The sequence below is a fragment of the Rhinatrema bivittatum genome, chromosome 8 (genome assembly GCF_901001135.1).
Source record: "Rhinatrema bivittatum chromosome 8, aRhiBiv1.1, whole genome shotgun sequence".
NCBI classification, from domain to species: domain Eukaryota; kingdom Metazoa; phylum Chordata; class Amphibia; order Gymnophiona; family Rhinatrematidae; genus Rhinatrema; species Rhinatrema bivittatum.
Genome location: NC_042622.1, coordinates 154,579,807 through 154,593,714, shown reverse-complemented (window position 1 = coordinate 154,593,714; position 13,908 = coordinate 154,579,807).

Sequence of the window (13,908 nt, the reverse complement as noted above, 5' to 3'; positions counted from 1 at the left end):
TTGCATGGTCTACGACCAGCCTTTGGATTGTGTAGGGCGCGCAATGGGACAGGACTCTCCTGAGTCTTCATCATGTTTCCAGTGCAAGTCTTCGTCATGTTCCAAGCCTGGAGTCTGCTTCGCATTCAATGTGGTCTACAAGCAGCCCACAGGCTGTGTAGGGCACGCTGCAGCGCAGGGCTGTATCCACTGCTGAGTCTGAGTCTGAATCCTGAACCTAAGCCTGAGACTGTACCTGACCCTGAAAAACAAAGCGGTAGCCGATCCAGTGAGCTGTGTAACAGTGACGACAATAGGAATCGGATAAAAGCAAGCCCTTTATTAAAACGCCCGACTCTGGCCGAGTTTCGCTCCCTTGCACAGAGCTGCCTCAGGGGCAAATTTCATTCAACCAGGACTTGAAATAGTCAGTAGAAGATATCGCATTGATAATCAGCGTTGATGATTTCACACCAAAACAAATGGGTTTTCTCTAATTCACATAGCGATGCTATGTGATGCCGGCAATGAAGTAAAAAGCGTTCAATATATATCAAATCCAAAATAACGAGCAGTCTTTCAACCTGTCAAGCAAACCCTGACCCTGATCCAGCATCTGAGTCTTTGTCTAGTTCCTTGTCTCCAGTGTTTTTGTTTCATCCAAGTCTCCAGTGCCTTCGTCATATCCTTGTTTCAGAGTCATCTTCCATCCTCAACCTCCGTCTGTCCTGATGTACTAGCTGTTCCCAAGCAGCAGGTCCAAAAGGGCTTTCGAGTGGCTGGAGGGCTACCCCAGAGACCTGTGCATGCAGGTTCAGTGGAGGCTTGAGTGCTTCTCATTTCCAAGTGCTTATCATCTCCATGTGTTTCAAGAACTCCTAACTTTGGTCTAGCCCGTGCCTGGATATGCTCGCCTCTCGCGGTGCATACCTTGGAGACTCACCCTGGGGTTGTGCCATGGCTCAAGGGCTCACTCTCTTGTGCAAGTGACCACACTCACCTGCGCTCACAACAGTTGTGTCCTCCCTGTGGAGCTTCATATCCCTTGTGCAAAACATTTGCATCTTATTTTGGATAAGCTAGCCACCTATATGACAAAAATCAAGGAGTGGATGACTGACAATATGCTGGCCCTTAACATCAGGAAAATAGAAATCATGCAGCTTTCCCACTCTCCTTTTTTAGAAGCCCCCTCAAACTTCTTATTTAAAGGCTACACTATCCCTATTCTACTGAAGTCATGAAACTTGGGGGTTCTCATCAATTCCTCCTTATCTGTACGGCCTCACATTGGTTGCCTGGTTCAATCTTCTTATTACATGCTGCACCCTTTGAAACCACCTGTTATTTTGATTTTTGCACCATTATTCAATCCCTAACCTTGTCATCCTTAGATTACTGTAATTGTCAGTTCTTGAGTCTTTTCAACTCTCATCTTCATGTCCTTCAGATAATCAAAAATTCTGTGGCTCGTCTAATTTCTGGTGCCTCTCTACATAGTCACATTTCTCCGGTTCTCGTTAAGTTGTATTGGTTGCCCATCATATGGTGCACACAATTCAAAACTCTCACCTGGATTTTTAAGGCCCTTCATGGGTTAGCCCCACCTTGCGTAGCCTCCTCTATTCAGATATGCCAGCCTATAGTCTCAGCTCTACCTCCCAGCATTTACTAGAAATCCCCTCTCTCAAACAAGCATGGCTATTGGAGTCTTGCAAACACATTTTTTCTATTGTGGGCCCAGCCATATGGAATAGTTTCCCACTGGAAATCAGAGCCGAAATGGGTCAGTTTTGTTTTAGGAAGCTGCTAAAGTCTTATTTGTTTACCCTGGCCTTCCCTGACTGATGCAATTCCCTTCCAATTCTTACCTTTCAGGTTTCCAGTAGCTTTTGCTCCTTAATTGCTAGTGTAGCTTAATATTAAATTATTGTTATTGTTTGTCCAATTTTATTTTGTATGTTTTTTATATTCCGCTGAGATTTGCGGATCAGCGGCATAAAAATTTGTATAAATAAATAAATTGGAGAAATTACTTACCTGATAATTTAATTTTCCTTACTGTAGACAGATGGACTCAGGACCAGTGGGTTTATGCTCCCCTTCCAGCAGATGGAGATGGAGCAAGCTGACGTTACAGTATACATAACCCTGCAGTGGCCCCAGCCTGCCAGTAAGAACATAAGAAAATGCCATACTGGGTCAGACCAAGGGTCCATCAAGCCCAGCATCCTGTTTCCAACAGTGGCCAATCCAGGCCATAAGAACCTGGCAAGTACCCAAAAACTAAGTCTATTCCATGTAACCATTGCTAATGGCAGTGGCTATTCTCTAAGTGAACTTAATAGCAGGTAATGGACTTCTCCTCCAAGAACTTATCCAATCCTTTTTTAAACACAGCTATACTAACTGCACTAACCACATTCTCTGGCAACAAATTCCAGAGTTTAATTGTGCGCTGAGTAAAAAAGAACTTTCTCCGATTAGTTTTAAATGTGCCCCATGCTAACTTCATGGAATGCCCCCTAGTCTTTCTACTATTCGAAAGAGTAAATAACCGATTCACATCTACCCGTTCTAGACCTCTCATGATTTTAAACACCTCTATCATATCCCCCCTCAGTCGTTTCTTCTCCAAGCTGAAAAGTCCTAACCTCTTTAGTCTTTCCTCATAGGGGAGTTGTTTCATTCCCCTTATCATTTTGGTAGCCCTTCTCTTCATAAGCAACTATGGACAGATTAGCAAAAAACTTGATTAAAAGCAGATAACTATAAACCATAAAAACTGAACTCACATAAGATTCTAGGTACCCCAAGCTAGGGACAGGATGAACACTTACCAGTTATCCCTTGTACCTAGAGCCCCACAGGAGGACTATTGACACACTCAAGCGGCAGCCAAGGGTAAGTAATTTCTCTATTTCCTAGCATGTAGACAAATGGATTCAGGACTAGTGGGATGTACCAAAGTTACTCCCCAACAGGGTGGGTGGCTGCCTGTGGTCTAGTCAACACCGCAAGTGCAAAGGTTGCATCCTCCCGGGCCTTAACATCCAGACAATAAAACCTGGAAAAAATGTGTAAGGAGCACCACATTGCAGCTCGGCAGATATCGATGGGAGACAACAGACTCTAACCTCCGCCACCTCCGCCCATGACACTGCCTGAGCCCTAGTGGAATGAGCCTAACCTGAGAAGGCAATGGCTATCCAGCATCCACATATGCGACCATAACTGCCTCCTTAATCCATCAAGCTATGGTAGCCTACAAAACCAGAGTGCCCTGCTTACTCCTGCCGTGGAGAACAAACAGGTGATCTATCTTTCGAAAAGACTCAGAGACCTCCAGCTACCGCACGACAAGATGCTTAACATCCAAGGAGCGCAAAGGGTGAAACTCCTCCACATCCCTGATCTTATCCAGGCATGGCAAGGAGATGGACTGATTCAAATGAAAGTCTGAGACTACCTTAGGCAAGAAGGATGGAACAGTACGCAGCTGTAATGCCCCCGGAGTCAGCCGAAGGAACGACTCCTGGCAAGACAAGGACTGCAGCTCAGAAATCTGACGCACAGAACATATAGCCACCAGGAACACAGTCTTCAAAGTCAACAACCGTAAGGAAAGGCTATGCAGTGGTCAGAACATAAGGCCCGCCAAAAGCCAAGGAAGTGGAGAACATGCGAGCACGGAGTAAAGTGGCAATCACTGCAGAGGAATAACCACGTTTAACAGGCAAGCCCTCTCAAGGGCCAAAACATAAGACAGAATTGAGTCAGATCCTCTTGAAGAACCGGTCCTTGCTGAAGCAGATGCATGTGCAGTGGAAGACGAAAGGGGACCTTCACCAGGAGTCATTGCAAATCTGCATATCACAGACACCTGGGCCAGTCTGGCACCACCAGGAGTACTAGCCCCCTGTGGCCTTCAATCTTGTGAATTATCCTGCCCAGCAAGGGCCACGAAGGAAAGGCATAAAGCAATCTGTCTTCCAGGCCAGACCTGTATAAGAGCGTCGATTCTCAGGAACCATAGATCTCTCCTGCAACTGTAGAAGTGAGGAACTTTCACATTTTGAGAAGTCGCCAGCAGGTCTAGGAATGGAAGGCCCCAGCGATCCACAATCAGCTGAAACACCTCAGCTGACAACACCCACTCTCCTGGGTCCAGACTCTCCCTGATGAGAAAGTCCGCTCTTATTATTGCCTTTTCTGCAATGTGAGAGGCCGAGATCATCTGCAGATGACCTTCCACTGATTCCATTAGCTGGTCTATTTCTTGTGACACTTGCTGGCTCTTGGTTCCTCGCTGGTGATTGATATAGGCCACCATAGTCACGTTGACCGACATCGCGAACCGCTTGATTCTACAAGCATGCCACCCATACCTCCAGACAATTGATGTTCCTGCGGGACTCTTCGGCATTCCAGCATCCCTGGTCTATTAACTCCAGACAGTGATCCCCCCCCAAACCATGGAGACTCACATCTGTCGTGAGTACCAGCCAGGCTGGAGAGGACAAGGGAACTCCGTTTCTCATATGATCCTCCTGCAATCACCACTGGAGGCAGAAGCAGATTTCCATCAGCAAGTGGAGCCACACTGCATAATCCTGAGACTGCAGGTTCCAATGAGGTAGAAAAGAGTGCTGAAGAGGACGCATATGTGCCCTTGTGCCAATGTTAGGTTCCATATTGTGTGTTCCACTATGACGCCTAGATCTCTTTCTTGGGTTGTAGCACCTAATATGGAACCTAACATTGTGTAACTATAGCATGGGTTATTTTTCCCTATATGCATCACCTTGCACTTATCCACATTAAATTTCATCTGCCATTTCGATGCCCAATTTTCCAGTCTCACAAGGTCTTCCTGCAATTTATCACAATCTGCTTGTGATTTAACTACTCTGAACAATTTTGTATCATCTGCAAATTTGATTACCTCACTCGTCGTATTTCTTTCCAGATCATTTATAAATATATTGAAAAGGGTCCCATAGAAATATTACCATCGACACTCTTATCTGCCACTCCTCTTGGAATTCTTACTCCCATTTCCCCCCTTCTGCAGCATTTCAAGTCTGTCTCATCCCTTGCCTCAGGCAGCAGATTGCATTAAGCTGCCCATGTTTATAGATTTTTCATGCCACCTAAACATTGCTCTTCAATAGCAGGGTGTGAGCCACTCTTCCCGTCATCATTAATCAAGAGAGTAGCTTCAAAGAGTACAGCAAAATAGCAAATGCACAGTCTCTTCCATATAAAGCTCAGGCCGAATATAGGTCATCATGGTAAATGTTGCTATCTTCTGGCTCTGTGTTTTCAGCCCCTTTGCTCTCTATTTCATTGGTCTCTTCCTCCTCTTTCAGCTCTTGTGCTCTCTGCATTTGGCCTAAGTCCCTTTGTGCAGCTTCCGCCTGTCCATGCTCTGCATTTTGCCAGTCTCCCGTTTTCATAGACAGCCCTGCGCTCTGCATTTCATCAGTCTCTCCTGTTTTCATTCTCTGCAATCTCTATGGTGCACTGTAGTCTCCTGCCTTTAGCCCCTGTGCTCTCTGTATATTACTGAGTCACCTTTTATTTTTTGTAATGTAATGTTTATTGATTCCATTTTAACGTAATAGTATTATACATTTGTATGCAGGAAATAAAGCATCTTGACAATCAGCAATACATTAATGTAGGCAATAATGTAAACAGGTTAACAACAGCTAAATACGACTTATGTTGATGCACATAAAAAAAAATTATGTGTCATCATTTCCAGTCTCCTAATAAGGTTGTCATATCTGAGTCACTGACGTGGTGAGAGGTAGACTACTCCTTCAATGTATGTATGGGTGCCATACCTGGTGAAATCTAGGTAGAGTATGATGTTTCTGGGCAGTGATCCTGTACAGGGTACTCATTGTGTCCAATTTTTGAAGCAAAATGTTCATTGCTGGTACTTGCACCTATTTCCATGTTGCCGCCAGTATGCACCTCGCCCCCAGGCAGAATTGATTAATCAACAAATTCTCACTCTGAGGTCCATCAATTGGAACATTTAAAAGTCCCTGTTCCGGAGTCAGCAAGATGGAGTGTCGCAGTACTTGTATAATATCTTACACGTCTTTCCATAACCTCCCCACATTAGGACATTCCCACCACATATGCATAAAAGTCCCGGTTTGACCACACCCTTTCCAACATAAATCATCTGGGGTAAGTTTAGCCCTGTGTAATCTACGTGGAGTAAAATGCCAGCAAAATAATACTTTATATCCATTTTCTGTAAGTGATGCGGAAACAGAGCACCTTTTAGTATGCCGAAATATCTGGTCCCACTCCTCATCAGATAGAGACTTGCCTACGTCTTTCTCCCAAGCTTTAACATATTTAGAACTACCTGGCGAAGCCGTCTGTAAGAGGTTATATATCTTGGAAAGGACTCCCTTAATCCGGTCCGCTATATCACAGCATCACTCAAATTGCGATTTCCCCTGCCTGAGCTCCCCCACTATACCTTCCCTCTTTACAAATTGGCGAGTTTTTTGGTATGGATAATCAGCTGAGGGTGGTAACTGATAGACTTCTTGGAGGCGATCAAAAGGCATCAGTGCAGCCTATCCCCAAATCTGCCCTAAGGTTGATATTCCCTTAATCTTCCATTCCCAAAAAAGAGAAGATTCCCAGCCTGGGGAAAAGTTTTCATTAAAAAACAAATAAGTGTTATGAAAGTATTTCCTCGAACCTATTATTAAGTGTTTCCACTGGGGCATTTAAAATCCGCCCGTCTGTGTATAGGTTTTTTCTGAATCCATATTGAGTTGGAGGTAAGATGTTGTTTGTTTCAAGATAGTCGTCAAGTTGGGTGTGTATGACTTTTTCGATGGTTTTGGCTATGAACGATAGGTTTGAAATGGGGCGATAGTTAGCGAGGATTTCAGGATCTAAATTGTTCTTTTTTAGAATTGGTTTGATAACAGCAGATTTGAAGCATTTGGGGTAATTCAGGGATAAATTCAGTCAGGGATAAATTGACAATTTTGGTGATAGTTCTAGATATGGTGGGTTCAATTGTTTTAAGGGTTGTTATGGGGATGTTGTCTATTGGATGGCTGGAGGGGTTCATTTTATTTATAATAGATTGAATTTCGAGAGTGGAGGCGGTATCAAAGTTTGACCATGATGAAGTTATCTTAGTATTCAGTTTGATGTTTTGGTTGTTGTTGGTTATGTTGGTTTGGATTAGATGAGATATTTTGTTGTTGAAGAAGTCAGCAAAGTCATCGCTTCCATGTTTGGTACATGTCGAATCTTGGGTGGTTTTAGTAAGTTTCTGAACTATTGAGAATAACATTCGGGTTATGATGAAATTTGGAGATTTTGTTGGAAAATAATTCCTTCTTTGAATTGATGATATTTTTATATTGTGCCAAGTGGCTCCGATAAATATTTAGTGTGGTTGTATTTTTGTTTTTTCTCCATTCTCTTTCTTTTTTCCTGAGTATACGTTTGGCAATTCTGATGTTATCATTATACCATTGGTTGTTGTGTTTGGATTGTTGTTTTGTCTTTGTAATAATGGGATTGATGCTGTCTGCAACTTTTTTAGTGATATTTAGCCATGATGTTGTAGCAGCCTCGGAGTTAGATAGATTTATGCTGATTAATTCGGTTTGAAGAGTGTTTTGAAGAAGTTCAGTGTTGAATGGAGGACAGTAAGATATTTTGTTTGGAATGATTTGAGGTGCTTTAAGGTTGACGTTGATAGATAAATTGGCTTGGATTAGGTGGTGGTCAGACCAAGGTATCTCTGTGGTTTGAGTAGTATTTGATTGCCAGACTTCAGTGTTGATAAAGATGAGGTCGATGGTGTGACCTGCTTTATGAGTTGGAGATTGGATTATTTGCTGTAGATTTAGTGTGATAGTGCATCGATGATAGTTTGGCAGGTTTTTGAGTGGATGGGTAAGTTGAAGTCTATGTTGAAGTCACCAAGGATGATGATGGGTTTGTTGAGAGATATGTTATTCATGATATATTCAATTAGTGGGGAGCAGTTTTTTTCGAGAGCTCCTGGAGGACAATAAACGAGGCAGATCTGTAGTTTTGGTGAATCAAATAAAGCAATTTTGAATGGTGGAGATATGTTTGAAGGACAAAATGTCAGTTGAAGGTTTTTTTTTTAGAGATAAGCATTAAACCACCTCCTTTTTTATTTTTTCTGGGAATTGAGGAGGTGTTGTCTTCCTGGTTGGACAGTTGGTTAATTAGTACTGAATCTGTGTTTTTGAGCCAGGTTTCCATTATTGCGATGAAATCTGGTTTGGAGTCAATTAGGAGGTCATTGAATAGAGGAATTTTTTTTATTATTGAACGGGCGTTGACAAGTATGAATGAGAGTAGCATATAGCTTGAGAATTGGATATGTGTGTTGTTTTTGTTGTTTATTGGTTGTTTCAGTTTGTAGAGAGGTTTAGAGGATGTGTGCTTCTTTTGTGCTGAATGGTTATTAGAGAGCGTGGGTTGTTTGTTTGGAGGTGGGATTTTGTTGGTCATATTCTTATCTTCGGTTTGAGCTTCCTTTAGTTTGTAAGGTGATTACCAGTGATATTTGTGAGTAGAGTTGGTAGAGGACAGTAATTGGTTGTATATACTGAGGGTTGATTTCTTTAGCACTGGGAGAGGTAGGGAGAGAAAAATAAAATTAGGAAGGAGGAAACAAACTGGGCTGCGCGAAGGGCAGCCCATTCGGCTGCGCGAAGGGGCCTGCTCCTTTGGACGCGCTCCTTCGGCGCACGGCGCCTGGGGTGAGTGTGTATTTGAAAATCACTCACCCGGCCCCTCCTCTGACGTCAGGTGGCTGTGCAAGCTTCGGATCAGGTGGTTTTCAGCTTGAGAGGCCTTTCCAAGGCCTAGACTTGGGTCCTGTTGCGCCGGGTGCAGGCTTGATGGGGGGGGGGGGGAGGGGGTTCGCCTCATTTGGGCTCCCCGGTTGTCGATGGAGGCAGTCAGCCGGTCGGGTCTTCCTCGGGGCAGGCCCCTGCGGAGTCGGATGTCGTCGGGTGAGAGAAAGGCTCCCGGCAGCGCTGCTGAAGTCCCTGAGATGGTGAGTGAGGGACTTTTGCTTAACGGTTTTCTGCTGTTAGGGGGGGGGGCCACACCTGGGGTGAGGGTGTACTTGAAAATCACTCACCCGGCCCCTCCTCTGACGTCAGGTGGCTGTGCAAGCTTCGGATCAGGTGGATCTGCAAATAGGGTTTCTGCCAGCATTTCAACATTGCCGTGAGAATATGTATCGGCAGTGATTGAAATAGATAATTAAATTTGGGGAGGACATTCATTTTTATTGTTGCTATTCTCCCCCTCCAGACAATGGAGTAATTTGTCCACTCATCCAGATCTCGGAATATATTAGCCACCAGGGGAATAAAATTTAGCTTAAATAAATCTTCCAGTTGGTTGCCTATCAGAACTCCCAGGTACTTTAGTTTTGTCCTAGCCCATTTAAATGGAAATTGATTTTTTAACTGAGTAGTCTGCTCAGAAGGTAGTGAGATGTTTAGTACTTCTGATTTATCAAGATTAAGGCGAAATCCCGACACTGAACTAAATTCCATCAGCTTGTCCACTACTCCCGCCAGGGATTGTTTTGGCTCTGACAGAGTAAATAACACATTGTCCGCAAATAAGGACATTTTATAATCTATGCCCTACCTGTATCCCGATATCGATTCTTCCCCCCTAATTCTGGTGGTAAATGGCTCCAAAAATAGCACAAATAGTAATGGGGATAAGGGGCAGCCCTGCCTCATCCCCCTATGTATAAGGAATGGGTCAGAATAAACCCCGTTCACTTTAACTCTAGCCTTCGGGTTTTCGTATAATTTGATCAACCAATTTAGAAATTTAGAGCTAAAATTCATTTTTCCAAAGTTTTGAACAAGAATGGCCAATGGACCATGTCGAAGGCTTTCTCTGCATCAACAGCTAACAGCACTGCCGGGGTATGACTTTGTTTAGCCCACCACAATAGATCTATGATTTTCCGGACATTGTCCGCAGCCTTCCTCCCTGGTATAAAACCCGCTTGATCAGGATGAGTCAGCTTTGCCATGACCCTATTAAGGAGGTTAGCCAAAATTTTCGCCAGAATTTTCAAGTCGATATTTATCAAAGATATAGGCCGGTAGGGCCCACACTCCAAGGGATCCCGGACTGGCTTAGCCAGTATGGTGATACCGGCCACATTCGCTTCAGAGGGTAACGAGTCCCCCTCCCGAAGAGCATTATACATCTCAATTAAATGGGGGGGATAGTTGTTCTCTGAATTTTTTGTAAAAAAAGACCCATATATCCATCTAGACCCAGGGCCTTATTAACCTTAAGGTCTTTTATATCTTGATGGATTTCCATTGGGGTTATATTATTTTCGAAAAACTGCTTTTCAATCTCTGTTAACTGGGGTAAGTCTATTTTATCAAGATAGGACTCAATCCCGTCCGCCTGGATATTGGGATCAGCTGCATACAGCGTACCATAAAATTGTTGTAATCTCTGCTATATCGCCTCCTGCCCATCCAGTATGGAGCCATTATCAGCCTTAATTCTGGTGATTTGATGCTGGGCTATTTGACATTTTAGTTTACGGGATAACAACCTGCCGGCATTATTGCCCCACTCAAAATGATCTTGTTTCACCATCTGTAGCTGAAAGGCAATATCATTCGCCTGTAATGCTTTTAGAGCATTTCTAGCTTTCTGTAATTTGGCAAAAACATGTGTTGATAATGAGACTTTATGCTCCTCTCTAATAGGGATATTTCAGAGAGCAATGCAGCAAAGTTTGCCTGTTTCACTTTTTTTTGAGAAGAGGCTTGAGAGATGAAGCTCCTCCTAAACACTTTTAAACAGTCCCAAAATATCGATTTAGATTTTGTTGTTTCCCCATTATATTGTTGATATTCCTCTATCGCTGTTCACCCTTTCTGGCAGAAGGAACCGTCCTCCAGCAAAGAATCGTTTAATTTCCAGAACCTTATCCCTGCCATTGATATTGTCAATTGGATTGTTATCCATATAGGGGCATGGTCTGACCATGTGATAGAGCCCATATCCGCCTCTCCAACGCTTAGGCATATTATTTTATCCACCAGAAAGAAATCAATCCTAGAATAGGAATTATGAGGGTGGGAAAAAATGGGTAATCCCGTGTTGTGGGGTTTCTATGCTGCCAAACATCCTGCAAATCCTTCTCTCATAAGCGCCTTAAGGCGGGAGCACCCCAGCTTAGCCCCCAAACCTCCCCCTGAGGAGTTATCAACACGGGGTTGGATGGTAATATTGAAGTCCCCAGCTATAATCAAGTGCCCCTCTTCTATGCTATCCAGCAGGCTCCCCAGACAGTACAGGAATCCCTGTTGGTCAGTATTTGGAGCATGTCATACCTATAAGGGAGCTCTGACTGACGTGCCACGAATGCTCAGTAGAGAGCGGCTCTGACGGACTCTACCGCGCAGGCGAGCATGTCAGTCACAGCTCAATGCGCAGTACAGAGCAGCTCTGACCGATGTGCCGCGCATGCGCGGGCAAGAGAGCACATCAGTCAGAGCTCAAAGATAAATATGTTCCTGGTGGAATAGGAAAACCTCGCCCGTTTTAACAGGCACAACGGCTTGTACATTTAATAAAGTGTATTTCTCTCTGTCTATTTCCAATTGTAATAAGAGGTAACGCCCCATTGGGTCTGCTAGGGATTTTATAACTTGACACTGTAAATCTTTATGTATGAGTATACTCACCCCAGAATAACGCGTCTTCTTAGAAGCCGCAGCATGGTATTGGCGGGGGGAAAGAGTCCAGCTAAGCAATCGTTCATACCTTCTTTTTAAGTGGGTTTCCTGAAGAATCAGGATATCTGCCCTGGAGTTTTGGGCCTCAGTTCTGAGTAATTGTCGCTTCTGTGGGCTATTTAGACCCTTCACATTGAGGGATAATAATTTAATAGACATCATACTGTTGGAAAGAATGCTCTCATTAATCCATCCCCAACCGGAAGCTCCATGCTACAACCTCTATGGCATAGAGTGTGGCCTCCCAAATTATCCATTTTATACCTGTTGCCCTCTGGCGATGACACTTTACATGAGAATTATGATTATTGTTATCCTGCTAACTATATAACATGTTAAACCAACATTTATACCCCACCCTTTCTCCCTTGTTCCCTAAAAGCCCCACAGCCTTGTGCCCATGGCGTATCTGTGCAAGCAAAAGGAGGCGAGATCATTCACGAAGCCTAACCCCCCCGAACCTAACATGCTTTTAAACAGGTAATTTATATAACAAGAAATAAACCTCTGATGAACTTTGAAATGTATCTGTGTCAAGTCCACTCCTTAACGTATACCCTCCAGTTCTTATACTAAGATATTCAGAACATTTTCTGTGCCGTGGGCTTTCAACCCTTTCCTTTATCTTGTTCTGGAATACTATCCCCGAAGTTTCTATGTAGTCTCTTGCCCCCATTGCGAATTCTCTGCCATCTTGGGGTATCCACCGGTGCCGCACTTTTCACTGCATGGCCTGCCTCTTTCAAAATGGCTGCTGCTTTGTCTAGAGTCTTGGCCTTTGTTGTCATGCCTTGGATGGTCATTGCAATACCAAAGGGGAACAGCCAACAGTAGTGAAACCCCTCTCTTCGCAAGACTGTAGTGATATCTTTGAAGTCCAGTCTCCTCCTCAAAGTTAAAGGAGAAATATCTGCAAAAATCTGAATGTTGTGGGACTCCCATTCCCAGGTTGGTAGTTTTCTGGCTGCTAGGTATATTTTTTCTTTCACTGAGTATCTGGAGAAGCATACAATATCCCTAGGTTTGCCATAGATTTTGGGACCCAGTGACCTGTGTGCTCGCTCCAGTTCTCTATCTGATTCAACCACAGGATCAGAAATGTTATTATGCTGCTGCAGAAAAAAAGTGCAAAGTTTTTGGATAGTCGCTCTGCAATCTGCATATGCCTCCGTTTCAGGTATCCCTCGAAAGCGCAAATTATTGGACCTACTGCGATTTTCTAAGTCCTCTAATTTCACCATTATATCATCTGAATAGTTTGTTATTTGGGAGACTGATTTCTGCAGGGTCTCTATTTTTATGGATTGTGCGTCTAAACGCATATCGCAGTCATCCACTCTCCTCCCAATGTCTGCCATTTCCTCTTTTATAGTGTCCATGGATGTGAGAAGTTCCAGTTTATGATCTTTCATTTCTTTCCTCAGGTCGCTTAACCAGCGACGAAATTCGTCCCGCGTGGGAAGGTCTGTAAGGTGCGCCGCGGCTCCCCCCCGATTCGCTCTCTCCCGCACCTGCAAAATCATTCGAGTTCGAGGCTTCACCGTCTCCATCAGGCCCGTCATCGGGGCTGGAGTGTTTCGTATACGAAAACTGTTTGAAGTAGAGTCCTTTCTTTTTCTGGGCCATCTTAAGTGGTTTACTTACTTAGCGTTCGAGGTTGTAGTGCTTTAAAAGGTTTTTGAAGCGCAATATCGCCTTGCTTTTGGTTTGGGGAAGGCAGGAGCTCGCAGTCAAGCAGCCATCTTGCTCCGCAGCGAGAGCGACCCCCTGAGTCACCTCCTTTGTGTCACCCTCCTCTCTCTATCTCACTGGAGTCTCCTGTGCTTTCAGTCCCTGCACAGTCTGCATTTCATCAGTCTCCTTCAGCATCTTTAGCTTTACCTTGTCTGTTGAATTGTTTTTAGTTTTTCAAAACAAGTGCTAAAATGATCATACAGATTTCTAAGGTCAGTCAACTCCTCAACCTCCCACTTGTATAGAGCATGTGACATGCATCAATAGAAAAACAAGGAAACAATATAAAAATGTTAAATCAACTTTTTCCCCTTTTTGCTTAATAACAAACACAGAGATCTGCAAGAACACAGAG